This window comes from Rhinolophus hipposideros (genome assembly GCF_964194185.1).
Source record: "Rhinolophus hipposideros genome assembly, chromosome: X".
Taxonomy (NCBI): domain Eukaryota; kingdom Metazoa; phylum Chordata; class Mammalia; order Chiroptera; family Rhinolophidae; genus Rhinolophus; species Rhinolophus hipposideros.
Genome location: NC_138046.1, coordinates 45997780 through 46009889, shown reverse-complemented (window position 1 = coordinate 46009889; position 12110 = coordinate 45997780). Strand labels below are relative to the sequence as shown.

General features: G+C 39.0%; 1 protein-coding gene across 9 annotated transcripts in view; it reads left to right on the top strand.

Annotated features, from left to right (window-relative positions):
* PAK3 (p21 (RAC1) activated kinase 3) overlaps positions 1–12110 on the top strand; it is a 530673-nt gene that overhangs the window by 357342 nt on the left and 161221 nt on the right. The gene's annotated exons all lie outside the window — the stretch shown is intronic.

Sequence of the window (12110 nt, the reverse complement as noted above, 5' to 3'; positions counted from 1 at the left end):
TAGTTCTTGCTTCTATGTTGCCTGAAATAGTTCTTGCATGGTTCCTGCATCATTCATCTTGGCAGGTAAACTAGACTGTAAGCTCTTCAGGGTGGGGACCTGATCTCATAGGCCTCTAGTCTCTCTCACAAGTGCCTGACATTCCCCAGCAGCTTTCAGTTTGGGCCTTTCTCTCTTCCTCTCTACTTCTTGCAGGGTTCTTGGCCTGCTTTTCTGCTCATCTCCCTGTTCTCTTTGCTTCTCAGGCAACCATTATAGCTTCCTCTATCAGCTTCTCTATCTGGCCTTTTGTTGCCATACACTGCAGTCCAATCACCTGTTTGTATTTGGCTGTCCCTCCATCTCTCTATCCTGTCTTCTATCTGTTTCTTTGTCAGTTACTTAAATATCTCTCATATTGCCCAAGTAAAAAACAAACAACCAAAATTCTTAAAAACACCCAAGAAGAAAAACAAAAACTAAACAAGGAATATGCAGTGCAATTCTCTTTCATGCTGAGCCTGTCCTGGGCCCATAGGACAAAAGAAAACTGCACTTCAGCGGCAGCTGTTTATGTGATGCCTTCTCACGAAGGGGAAGCTCCAGAGTTTTGGCCGTGAAATTGAAGGTATGAAATTACAGCCTTGCCGATACCAATGCATCCAACTTTCTAGAGATGCCCTGGTAGGGGATCCTCTATAGACCTTGAGTGGCAGAAGGTAACAAGAACTGGCTAAAATAAGAAGCAAGCCCGTGGGTCACTCCTGGGTGTTCTATGACAGCTACAATAACTTGTATTTATCGAGTGTCTACTGTTGCTAGCACTATACTAGGCATTTTACTTGCATGAGACCATTTAATCCTACAGTAACTCTGCAAGGTAGGTATGTTTTTCTAATAGTTAATGTATTTGTTTCTGATTATAAAAATGATACTAGCTCATGGTAGGTATTATTATCCCTGTTTTACTCATGAGGAGATAGAAGTTGAGAGGGGCAAAGTAACTGGACACATGCAACTTTGGGAGGAAAGACCCTTCCTTGAAAGTTTCTCATCAGCCCAAATTATTTTGGTACCCTTCAGTGCTCATACACACGCTCTCACAATCACATTTACGTACTCTTGTGCATTCATGCAATCATGTTTACTTCTTTGATTCACACTCACTTTTCAGACTGGACACATTTGTAGAGATAATCACTTTTACCCCTTACCCTCTCACACAATCATATTTACAAACCCACTACATACAGTCACATTCATACTGACACATACATTTATATACTCACGTTTTTATACACAAACTTACACTTGCCACACACCCTACTCTCACATTCTCACCCCACTTATACCTGTATGCTTTCTTATATTCTCACACACTCCCAGTCACACTTTCACTCTCACATCCACACAGATGATAGAATCATCTGTAACCCTCACATTCCTACACAATTACACACACTGTACACACAAATACATATTGACTTTCCTCTGCTTGTTTCTGTCATACACACACTCAGTTTCATTCACAACACATTTATACTATTACTTTTTCCTCTTCACATTCACATATTTACACAACTTCTAACTCATCACAGGCACACGCACATATGCATGCATGCTCAGATGCTCACATTTGTACATGATGACACCATAAACACAATCCCACCCATTTAAACTTTTATACTTTCTTACATTCTTGCACTCAAAATTACAAGCTTTTGTATACTCAGCACTGACACAATATCCGTACTCTGTCACATTCACATATAGTCACACTTACATATGGAAACTCACTTACTTTGATATACACTCAAACACTCATATACATTCACCCTCACACTGAGACATAGTTGCACTGTTCACCAAACTCACGGGCATACAAAATCAAATAATCAAATACACTCATTTTCATAAATGTATCAATTTTCACTGGCACATGTCACCCTCCTCTCAGACTCATACACAATCACACACAGGTACAGTCACATTGACACGCACTGACACATATATTTGCTCACTCACATTCAATACTCACACAAATTTATATTAACACAGTCACACTGCACAGAGGCTTACATACTTACATTCTCACATTTTCATGTATTCTCACATCCACAACCACACAATCAAAATCATAACTCCTACACATTCCCATGGACATACACTCCTACTCCCTGACACTCATATCCGTTCCCATGTACACCCTCTCATGCACCAACTCCCATTTGTATATCACACATATTCACACTGGCACGATCACACTTGCCACACACTCACATTCTTACACATTCTCACTCTCATACTGATACCCCTCACTCACTTTGCTACACACATTCACACCAATCTACATATAGTGACATGCATAGTCACTGACTGCATTTACACTGGCATACCCCACACTGACCCACACAATTCTCACTATCACAGTCAATTCACAAAAACACGTAAAAGTACTCACACAGAGGCAGTGACTGATTCCATGTATGACCACATAGACTGATCTTCACTTAGACTCACATTCACCCTGTCACATCCTCCTTTACATTGATACACTTGCTCAGACTGACCCACATGCCCACGGAGTCACTGATGCATAAACCACTGACTCTCACTTGACACATTCTGAACTGCCATGTATTCTTACCCGGACTCTCACATGGACACATTGCCACTGACATGTACTCAGATTGACAGTAACCAACACTCCCTTACTGAGATGGTCCCATTGACCCACTTCTACTCTCATTTATTTACACATGCTTATAGTGATCTACACTTTCATGTACACACCCAGATATACTTTCCCAAACTCTTATACCTGCTCCACACTGATATTGCCACATTCACACACCTTTTCACTAATGTGCACACACTATAGCACACCTGATTACAGGTAATAGTTCATAATCACAGTTGTCACTCTTTTTTCCTACTTGCCACTAGTACTCTCCTCACCCCTGCTTAAAGGTTTTCCAGCAACCTGTGGCCAAAGGAAGAGTGTTGGTCTCAGCCAGGGACTAGATCTTTCCAGAGCACAAAGGAGTGGGATTTATGTCGAGGATTAAAAAAGAGACAGTTCAATTGCACAAAGCAAGTTTTGTATCCTTTCACCAGTTTCCTTTAACAGAAATCATCTCTCATAGGCAGAACATTAGCCAGTTCTATCCAAAAGAAATTGGGATTTCAATATTCGTTTGTTTTTGTTTTGTTTTTTTGTTTGTTTGTTTTTCTGGAAGTCTATGATTAAACTTGCTACCTCATCTCTCTTCCAAAAGGTGGGGAGATGAAGAATGTATTTCTTTGTGCACACTTAACTGTTTCCTATGCAAAAGTGTGTCTCCAATTTTATGTTTATGATCTAGAATTGCCTGTGGATCAGACACATGGAAAGGGCACTACTACTCTACGCAGGCATCTCTAATCTAGCCAGGTCTACTTTTACATGTTAACCCAGGAACATGATATTCAAGAACGAGAAAGAAAGGGTTAATGAGTTAGCAAGATGATAAAATACATTCTGTTGTGAGTGTGCATGTGCATCCAAAGACCCCACTGGAATTTCAACAGCTGTTCCTAACAAAATAACAGAGCAAATTTCTCAGTACATATGGGTAAAGGCAAGCTAAATAAAACTCCTTGAACTCCAGACAGACTGTAGATTTCCCTTTAAGGGGATAGAAAAAAGCACAAAATCCAGGAGTGAACCACTAGACCAGGAGCCTGGTGCCAGAGCCATGTGCCACCTCCGTTCCCTACCAGGGATTTAGAAATATGAGAGCACCTTGTAGCAACTTCCTTAGCTCATGGCTTCCCCTGCTGAAGACTCTCTGGAGTGAAAATGAGTGTAAAATATGACCAAGCTACTATTTGATATGGATTCTGGTACACCATATGGAAGAGCCTATATTCTGGAATACCACCCACTCCCCTAATGCCTGCATTAGATTGAGAAGTTCTTTGAAAGCAGAGACCACATTGTCTTACTTATTTAGGATTTCCAGTGCCTATCACAGTGTCAGGCCCAGAGCAGCTACTTGTGAAATTCAGTTAAGAAACTGAAAGTGGTATGTGGATAGCAACATGTCAGGACAGATCCAGTGCCTCTTCCTCAATCCCAGAATTCCGATGGTATTACCAGTTTAGATGGAGGATCTTCAGTGGGCCCCACACAGTGCTAGGCCCAGAGAGAGATTCAAATGGGTGAAAGAAACATACTCTGCCCTTGTGTTACTTTCATTTGAGTGGGAAAGGTGAAGTCACCATGAAACAGTAGAACAAGGCAACACTCTTAAGGCTTGAGATTAAAGGAAATTTTTTCATGTAATCCAGTGGTCTTCAGGCTCCAAAGGCCTTGAGGGCCCAGGAGTGGCTGAAAACAGCAGCAGTCAGGATATAGGGAAGTCACTTCCCAAAGTAAACCTCCTCGTAGACATCTTGCTCAGCACAGGGCTGTGCCATCTTTCCAGAAGATTGTGTAAAAGAGCTCTTTGTCACTGGGCCTAAGGTAGAGACCTAAAAGTGAGCTACAGACCTTGATGGAAATTTTGTACCACCTCCACCAAGAGATGGCTTTAGAAAAATAGCCTCACAAATTTACATTTGACAGTTCCTGTTGACATGCCAAGACTCACCAAAACTAATTTAAATAATTTACAAGACTGGCTGAATTTTAGGAAGGGAAAAATGTGCCTGCTTAAATTCACTTGAATACAGTGAGAAGATCTAAGTGAAGAGAACCATCCCTTTGCATTTATATATTTTATACTTTTCAAAACATTTAATAATCCATTCATTCATTATGATAGAGGCATTAAGAGCATCACTTCTGGAGTCAGTAGACCAGCATTTGAATCCCACTTCTTAACTCTAACCTTGTTTGAGTCAATTACTTTTCCCCCTAAAGCCTCAGTTTCCTCATCTTTAAAATGGGAGTGACACTAATACCATCAGCCTCACTGAGTTATGAGGATGAAATGAGATAATATAGACAAGCATTTAGCACAATGTCTGGCCTATAGTAAGTGCTCAATAAATGATAGGTCTTATTATTATCTTTACCATGGCCCTTTGAGGTAGGTGCCTTCAGAGGGACAGGACCTTAGGATAATAGAGAGACAGTATAGTTCTTTGCACTTGTTGCCTGCTTTCCTTTAAGTCTTTATTTCTGTTTAACTGTAAGCTAGGAATCAGTGCTCATTCCTACTTAAGAAGATGAGTGAAAAACAGAATTAACCAGTGGAGTTCTTTTCATTTCCTGTGTCATTTTAGTACATGTTTATCAGGCCATTGCTGCAATGTTTCTTGTTAATTTAAATGTCCCCTCTAGTACTCCAACTTTCCCCTTGAAATAGTGAAGGCCTCACTGTTATTTTCATTTGTTGGCACAGAAACTTGGGAGAGGGAAATAGAATAGACTTCTAATGCTGGTGGAGGAAGAGGTCTGGTCTCTAACCACACTCATCTGCCCTTCATTCTAATGCTGAAACATCTGCTTTATGGATAGAAGTTATGCTTATTTCCAGGCTTTGGTCCCAAACACCACACTGGAGGCACAGTCCACTTACTCTGAAGCCCTGAGAACATTTGTGTCCATGCAAAAGCTGCAAGTAACTGAGAACTCATCATATGGAACTGTTGTATGATTAAGGAATCATAAGAGGATTAACTTTGAAGTCACAAACACATGGGATTGTATAGTCTTAACTCTTCCACTTACTAGGAGCTCTATGACCTTGGTAAGTGACCTGATGTCTCTGAACATCAGTTTCATCTGTAAAATGGAAATAATAACACCCCAATGGTTACACAACTTATATTAACTTGTACATGAGTAACTTTTAGGAGAGTGCCAGGGACATAATAATATCTCAATGAATGGTGGCAATTTTGTTTATGGCTTGTGAAATCTGTGGCAGTAATTGTAAACATCTTCTATTGGTAGAATATCTTCAATTATTCCAAAGCATTTCCCACAAATGGATCACTTGAGGGGTCCTCACAGCCTCTTATTGTTGTAGTTACCTTTTTTATGTGAGGAAATAGATTCAGAGGGACGAAAAGATATATTCATTGTCATGAAGCTCATTAGCAGCAGTGCTAGGCTGAGAATATTCAGTCCAAACTGAATATTTGCATCTTTGCAAATATTGGCAAAGCCTTCTGGGGCTACAGTCAGCACATAAGAGTTGCTTGAACTGAACATAATGCTCCTTGTAAAAAAGTATATAAATCTGCTAACGAAGCCACATTGTGTTTCTCTCTGTATCCTATGTGATACCCAACACATTTATAAGAGAGCAACAAATGTGACATCGTTGAATACCCTTTGCGACAAGGCTGAATGATATGTGGCCACAGTGGTACCATTCACCTCCATAATTTGAGGCTTGCTGTATGGTTTTGTTCATACTGCTGGAGTAATACCAATCTGGACATGCATTATGAAATGGTTAAATGGAGAGCAGGACACATGAGCTGGCTGTTACCTGCCCAGTTGCACTTTACTCCCATGCTGATGGTCTCCATATTAATGTCATAATGCCAAGTAAACATGTTAGAACTACTGCTACTATATTTGTGTTTATTGTTTTAATCTTGTTATCTATACTGAGAGGAACTGATTTAGCTAGAGAGATTTTTTTTTTCTACTACATGTAAATTGACGTTTCCTTCAGCTTTTTGCTACTTGCTATGTAGTTTATAACTCTCAGAGATAAGATGCTTAGATACACATTTGTTTTGCTTCTCACTAGATATTCCTAGTTTAATCTTGACTGAGATATCCAACGTGTCACTGGATTATCTCTTCTTTGTATATTGACTTATGCAAAATTTACATATTTGCAGTCCATTTGCAGATATTCAGTATTTGTAGAATTTTTGTTTGTTTGTAGAGTCTGTGTAAAAATTTAGATGAATTTTCTATAAAACTCGAAAGTGCTGTTCTATTGGCCCAAACCAGAATAGTGTGCTCCTATTATTCTCTTAGGAATATGATTATTACCGGTGATCCAATGATGGCTTATACAAGAAGTCTCCAACATAATCATATTTGTTATCAGCACACCAACTTCATCAGTTTGTTATTGGTTCAGGTATACAAAACAACTTAGTGATTAGACATTTACATACCTCATAAAGTGAAACCCCAACAAGTCTATAACCCATATGACATTGTGCATAGTTAATAAAATATTATTGACTATATTTCCTATGCTGTACTTTACATCCCTGTGACTATTATTTTTTCAATTATAGTTGACATTCAATATTATGTTATTTTAGGTGTACAGTATAGTGGTTAGACATTTATATAATTTATGAAGTGATCCCCCCAATAAGTCTACTAGTACCCTGTTTTTTTATCACCATTCTAAGCTAGTTGTTTATGCTCATTTAAAAAAAAAGAAACTGAGGCACAGTTCTGTTTGGAATCCCAAACAAAAACTAAAGACTACTGTGGATGTAATGTACAACATGGTGACTATAGTTAGTAATACTGTATACTTGACAATTCACATAATAATGTATACTTGAAATTTGTGAAAACAGTAGGTAAGTGTTCTCACCATATTAAAAAAAAAAGTAAATATGTGTGATGATGGATGTGTGAGTTAACTTGATTGTGGTAATCATTTCACAGTGTATACAAATATCAAACTATCACCTTGTATACCTTAAATAAATAAGTTTTGTTTGTCAATTATACCTCAGTAAAGCTGGAAAACCCCTAAAGACTGGAAAAAAAAAGGCCTGCCAAACTTGTCTAGGCCTCGTGAGATAGAAATATATTTCTACCCAGATTTCCATTTAGGGTCATGAAATATGTTAATCCCACCAGGCCTACCATCCCTGCCATCTTTGGCCAATGTCTAAAAGAGAGTCCCTTCTTGAAATCTCTCTTCTGTCTTTCTATTCTCATACTGCCTGTGCTTCTTCTCCCCTGGTTCATTTTCTCAGTGTTGTCTCTCTTCAGAATTATTACCATGATGCTACCGGGAACATCCCACTCCATGGGGGAAATATGCCCCAGTCTTCAACCTGAGACATCTACTACATTCTCATCCAAACAGTAGTTCTGAAATTCAAAGCTAATCTTGCCATCCCACTGCTTAAAACCTGTTCATCTAGACAGGAAGGGTCTAAACCATAAAAAAAAAAAGACTTAAGGACCATTCTTCATTTGGTCTCTACTGATCTTATATTTTTCTCATCACTCCTCTTTGCTATAGTCACATCAAGTTATCTGCAGTTCCTCTAATACATTGTGTTGTCTCTGATCTCCTCTGGACCTTACCAACTGTTGTTCTTTGCACTGAAAATTTTCCTCCCTATGGTTTGGTTACTCATTCTTCCCAATTCAGCTCAAGCGTACTTCCTCTGTGAGGCCTCCTTCTTCTGGCTGTTGGAAGTCCCTTTCTCTGCCCTTCAATAGCAACCTGTTATCATGGCCAAAACCCATTACATTTTAAGTCTATTCAAGGGCAGGGACTGTACCTTATTCATTTCCTGCCCTAGAACCTGGTGAACTCCTACTCATCCTCCAATAGCCTGCTTAGGTGCTATATCCTCTGAATCCCCTGGATAGCATTATTTACCCTTCCTCTGCTGTCCTTCCAAAGCATTCTCTGTCTTTCTGGGTACATACTAGACACTGTAAATGCCAAATGAATGGATTTATGAAGGTTTAATGATTTCCCCAAGATTATAGAATAGTCCAGAAGTAGAGCTGGAATTAGCCATTCTTCTTTTGCTTGAGACAATTCTTTTGTTTTTATAAAAGACCTACTAACTAAAAATTAGCCCTCCTCCCAAATTAAAATTGCATAACAAGATAAAAATTAGTTCTTCTAAGAGAAGAGTTTTCTTCTAAGAGAAAGGAAGGAGTTTTTTTTTTCCCAAGCTCTCTGTTCTTAATACATTTCCCCCATATATGTCCTGCTCACATATGGCTATAGTTACAGAAAATGCTTTACATCAGGCCATATTGATTCCTTCTTTTATAGTTCATCAGGAACCAATGCTTTTGCTTTAAAAAAAAAAGAAATCTTGTACGTGTTACTTTCTTCCAGAGTTTGGAGATCTGTTCTCTTCCTTACATAATACCAGCGTCACTTAGTTCAGTAAAAGCAGGAGGAAGGTCAAACAAACAAACATGAATTTAGCATGCTCAGAGTATTTGTTGGCTAGAATATACTGTTGAGTAATGGCTTACACCAACCTAGTGGTTTCTACTTTTCTTTTTAATGTATTGGGGTGACAATTGTTAGTAAAATTACATAAATTTCAGATACACAATTCTGTATTGCATCCTCTATAAATCCCATTGTGTGTTCACCACCCAGAGTCAGTTCTCCTTCCATCACCATATATTTGATCCCCATTACCCTCAACTGAACTCCTACTCACCCTTCTATACCCCGCTTCTATATCCTCAGGTCCCTCTGGAAACATTAGTTACCCTTCCTGCTACGTCCCTCCAAAGCACTCTGTGCCTACCTGAGTTGCATCTCACTGTAATCTCTATTGTATATATGCAAGTCGCCACCCTCACTGAACTGTGAGCTCGTAGAAGACAAGAACTAGTCTTCATTTGTGTCTCTTTGTATACACCCTGACACAATACCTGGTACATATAGATGCTGGTGGCATGAGGATGAAAGGCAAGGCAATGATGTTCTTTGGAACAATATCAAACCTTTTCCTTATGTATGAAGGTGTGATCATTCCCACTGATTTATTGTACAATAGGATAGCAGTCAAAGAGAGTCTTACCTTCTTCTGAACTGCAGCAGTCCTCTTTTTTTTAGCTCTTCATTTTGCAACACACACACCCTTATTTGTTTTGTAATTATATTTTTATCTGTGTATTGAATATACATTTTAGATAGCAGCCAGGGATAAAACTCACTGCTCAAGCAGATAGCCTCACTCAACGCTGGGCATTTATCTCTTTACTCCCAACATTTTGAATGGTGCCTGGAACATAAGCTTCAATAAATATTTGTTGTTTAAAAAATGAATGCATGCACAGATGGGTTGCTTAAGAGGCATATTCTTAGAGTTACTATCTGGCCTCTCAAAGGGTAGTATGTCTCTGTTTTTGTCTCAGGATTCTTTGAAATAAAAGTCAACCAGAAATCAACAAGAAGAAAGCATGTAATTGGTTTACTTTTGTGTAAAAAGCAATGTTAGATTGACATAAGATATTTTCCTTTTTTATACAGCCATGTAACCTACAGACCCTCATTATTAATCTGGGCAAAAGAGTATAAGGCATGCCTAGGCTACCTGCTAAAATCCAAAATACTGGCTGGTGGTTGGCTGACATGATTGTGAATGCAGGGAATGTATCAGGCTCAATCTCAAAGGAGAAAGAATGCTCTGAGATGAACATTGTTTCATACAAAGTTATAATGCAGACACACACACTCACAAACACACACATACCAGGGGTGCCAAAAAATGTATACACATGACTTATATTCATCTTTTGTTATCGGTATATATTGAGTATTAAAATTTTAATACAGTTTTTTCCTTTCTAAAATGTGTATACATTTTTGGGCATACTTTGTTTATTTGTTTGTTTATTATAAACACTGAGCTTTCTTCTCCTTTCTCTTCCCCCAATTTTTGTCAAGATGTATTGTAAGCCACCGTACAGGTTCTGTGGGAGTAATTTGGAAACTCTACTGACTGATTCTCCCTCAGGCCTACTGAATCCACCAAACCCTGCTTCTGCTTTATCTGCAATTTTCCTACCAGAATATCGTATCTTCCTTTGAGGTGAGGGCTAGGTCCTGTGATCTCAGCCTGGGGGATTCCCAGGGCCACAGAAAGACTAGGCACATGGTAGTCTTCTCTTTGTGTTTGTGTGTGGTGGGGGGTGCCTGGGGAAGCAAAGCTAATCATGTGCTGGAGTAGAGATCTGCTCTAGCATGAACCAATGATGAGCCATATTTCATATAAGTGTACAGTGGCAGCTGCAACCAGCTAGTAGGGTAATGGGAAGCAAGGGGAACATACTGTCTGATGGATCCAACAGTTTGCAAATGAAGATCTTATGTTAGCTGGGCACAGGCAAGCCATGGGAAAGCCAGGATGATCAACTGTGAGGTCATCCTTCAGATCTGGCTTTTGGTTTCTAAAAGAATTTTCTTTGCATGGATTATGACCTTTTCTTAGACCCATGGTCAATTTTCTTTAAAGCAAAAGGAGTGGTCTTTAGTGGGCTAGGAGGTAGGAAATTCCTACAACTGAGACTGTGACCCACTGAATGTTTATCTCCTCCTATTTGTAAAGTGGGATAGATGGAAATTACGTCTTGTTATGTCTTGTTCTGCCTTTAGTATTTGAGTGAACTTTTTTTTAATACGTAATGTTTCCTCTTCCTTAACCATAGGCCTCAAATAAGATGCTGAGATGCATACTCAGCTCTTTTAAAATGTGGACAGATGAACTTAGGTCAAGGAACAAAAGGTTGAAGAAGAGTTGGTGCATTTTATGCCAGCTCAAATTCTTTGACCTTCAGTTCTGGCAAGATGCTTTTTTGTGTGTGAAATACGAGCATTGCTAAATCTAAATTTCTGGTTTAGAAATAATGCCAATGTTTCAATTGACCCCATGTAGCTCTTCTGTTCAGACATGCAATAGGCACCTTCCCTGTAGAAAGCTGATTTGGGTACAGGCAAAATGAAAATAGAGCAAGGACCTAGAATGATGAGCCATGACACATAGGTTGGAAGAGAATGTCCAGGCATCTATATGGTATACAAAAAGCCCTAGCAAATTCTTGAGTTGAAATTTTAGGCTTAGATATGAGGAAATTTGTGGCTCTTTCACTGGAGTGGATCAGGGAAAGGTATAATTATCACCCATGCATAGTAACAGGAGCAGCCAGAACCCCAGAGACTTAAGATGTTGGTTTACCATATCCTGGTCACTTGGGCTATTAGTCTGCATCTATTTTTTTTCATCTGAATGCTTCCTAGCTTACTACATTCTCTTTTGAGAACTAAGAAATATTTTATTACTAGCTTTTGTCTCCCTTTACTTTGTCCCACACATTTCTTTGAGGCATCATTTAAGGTAATCACTTTTTTATGCTTAAAAATGTTCTGCCTCTG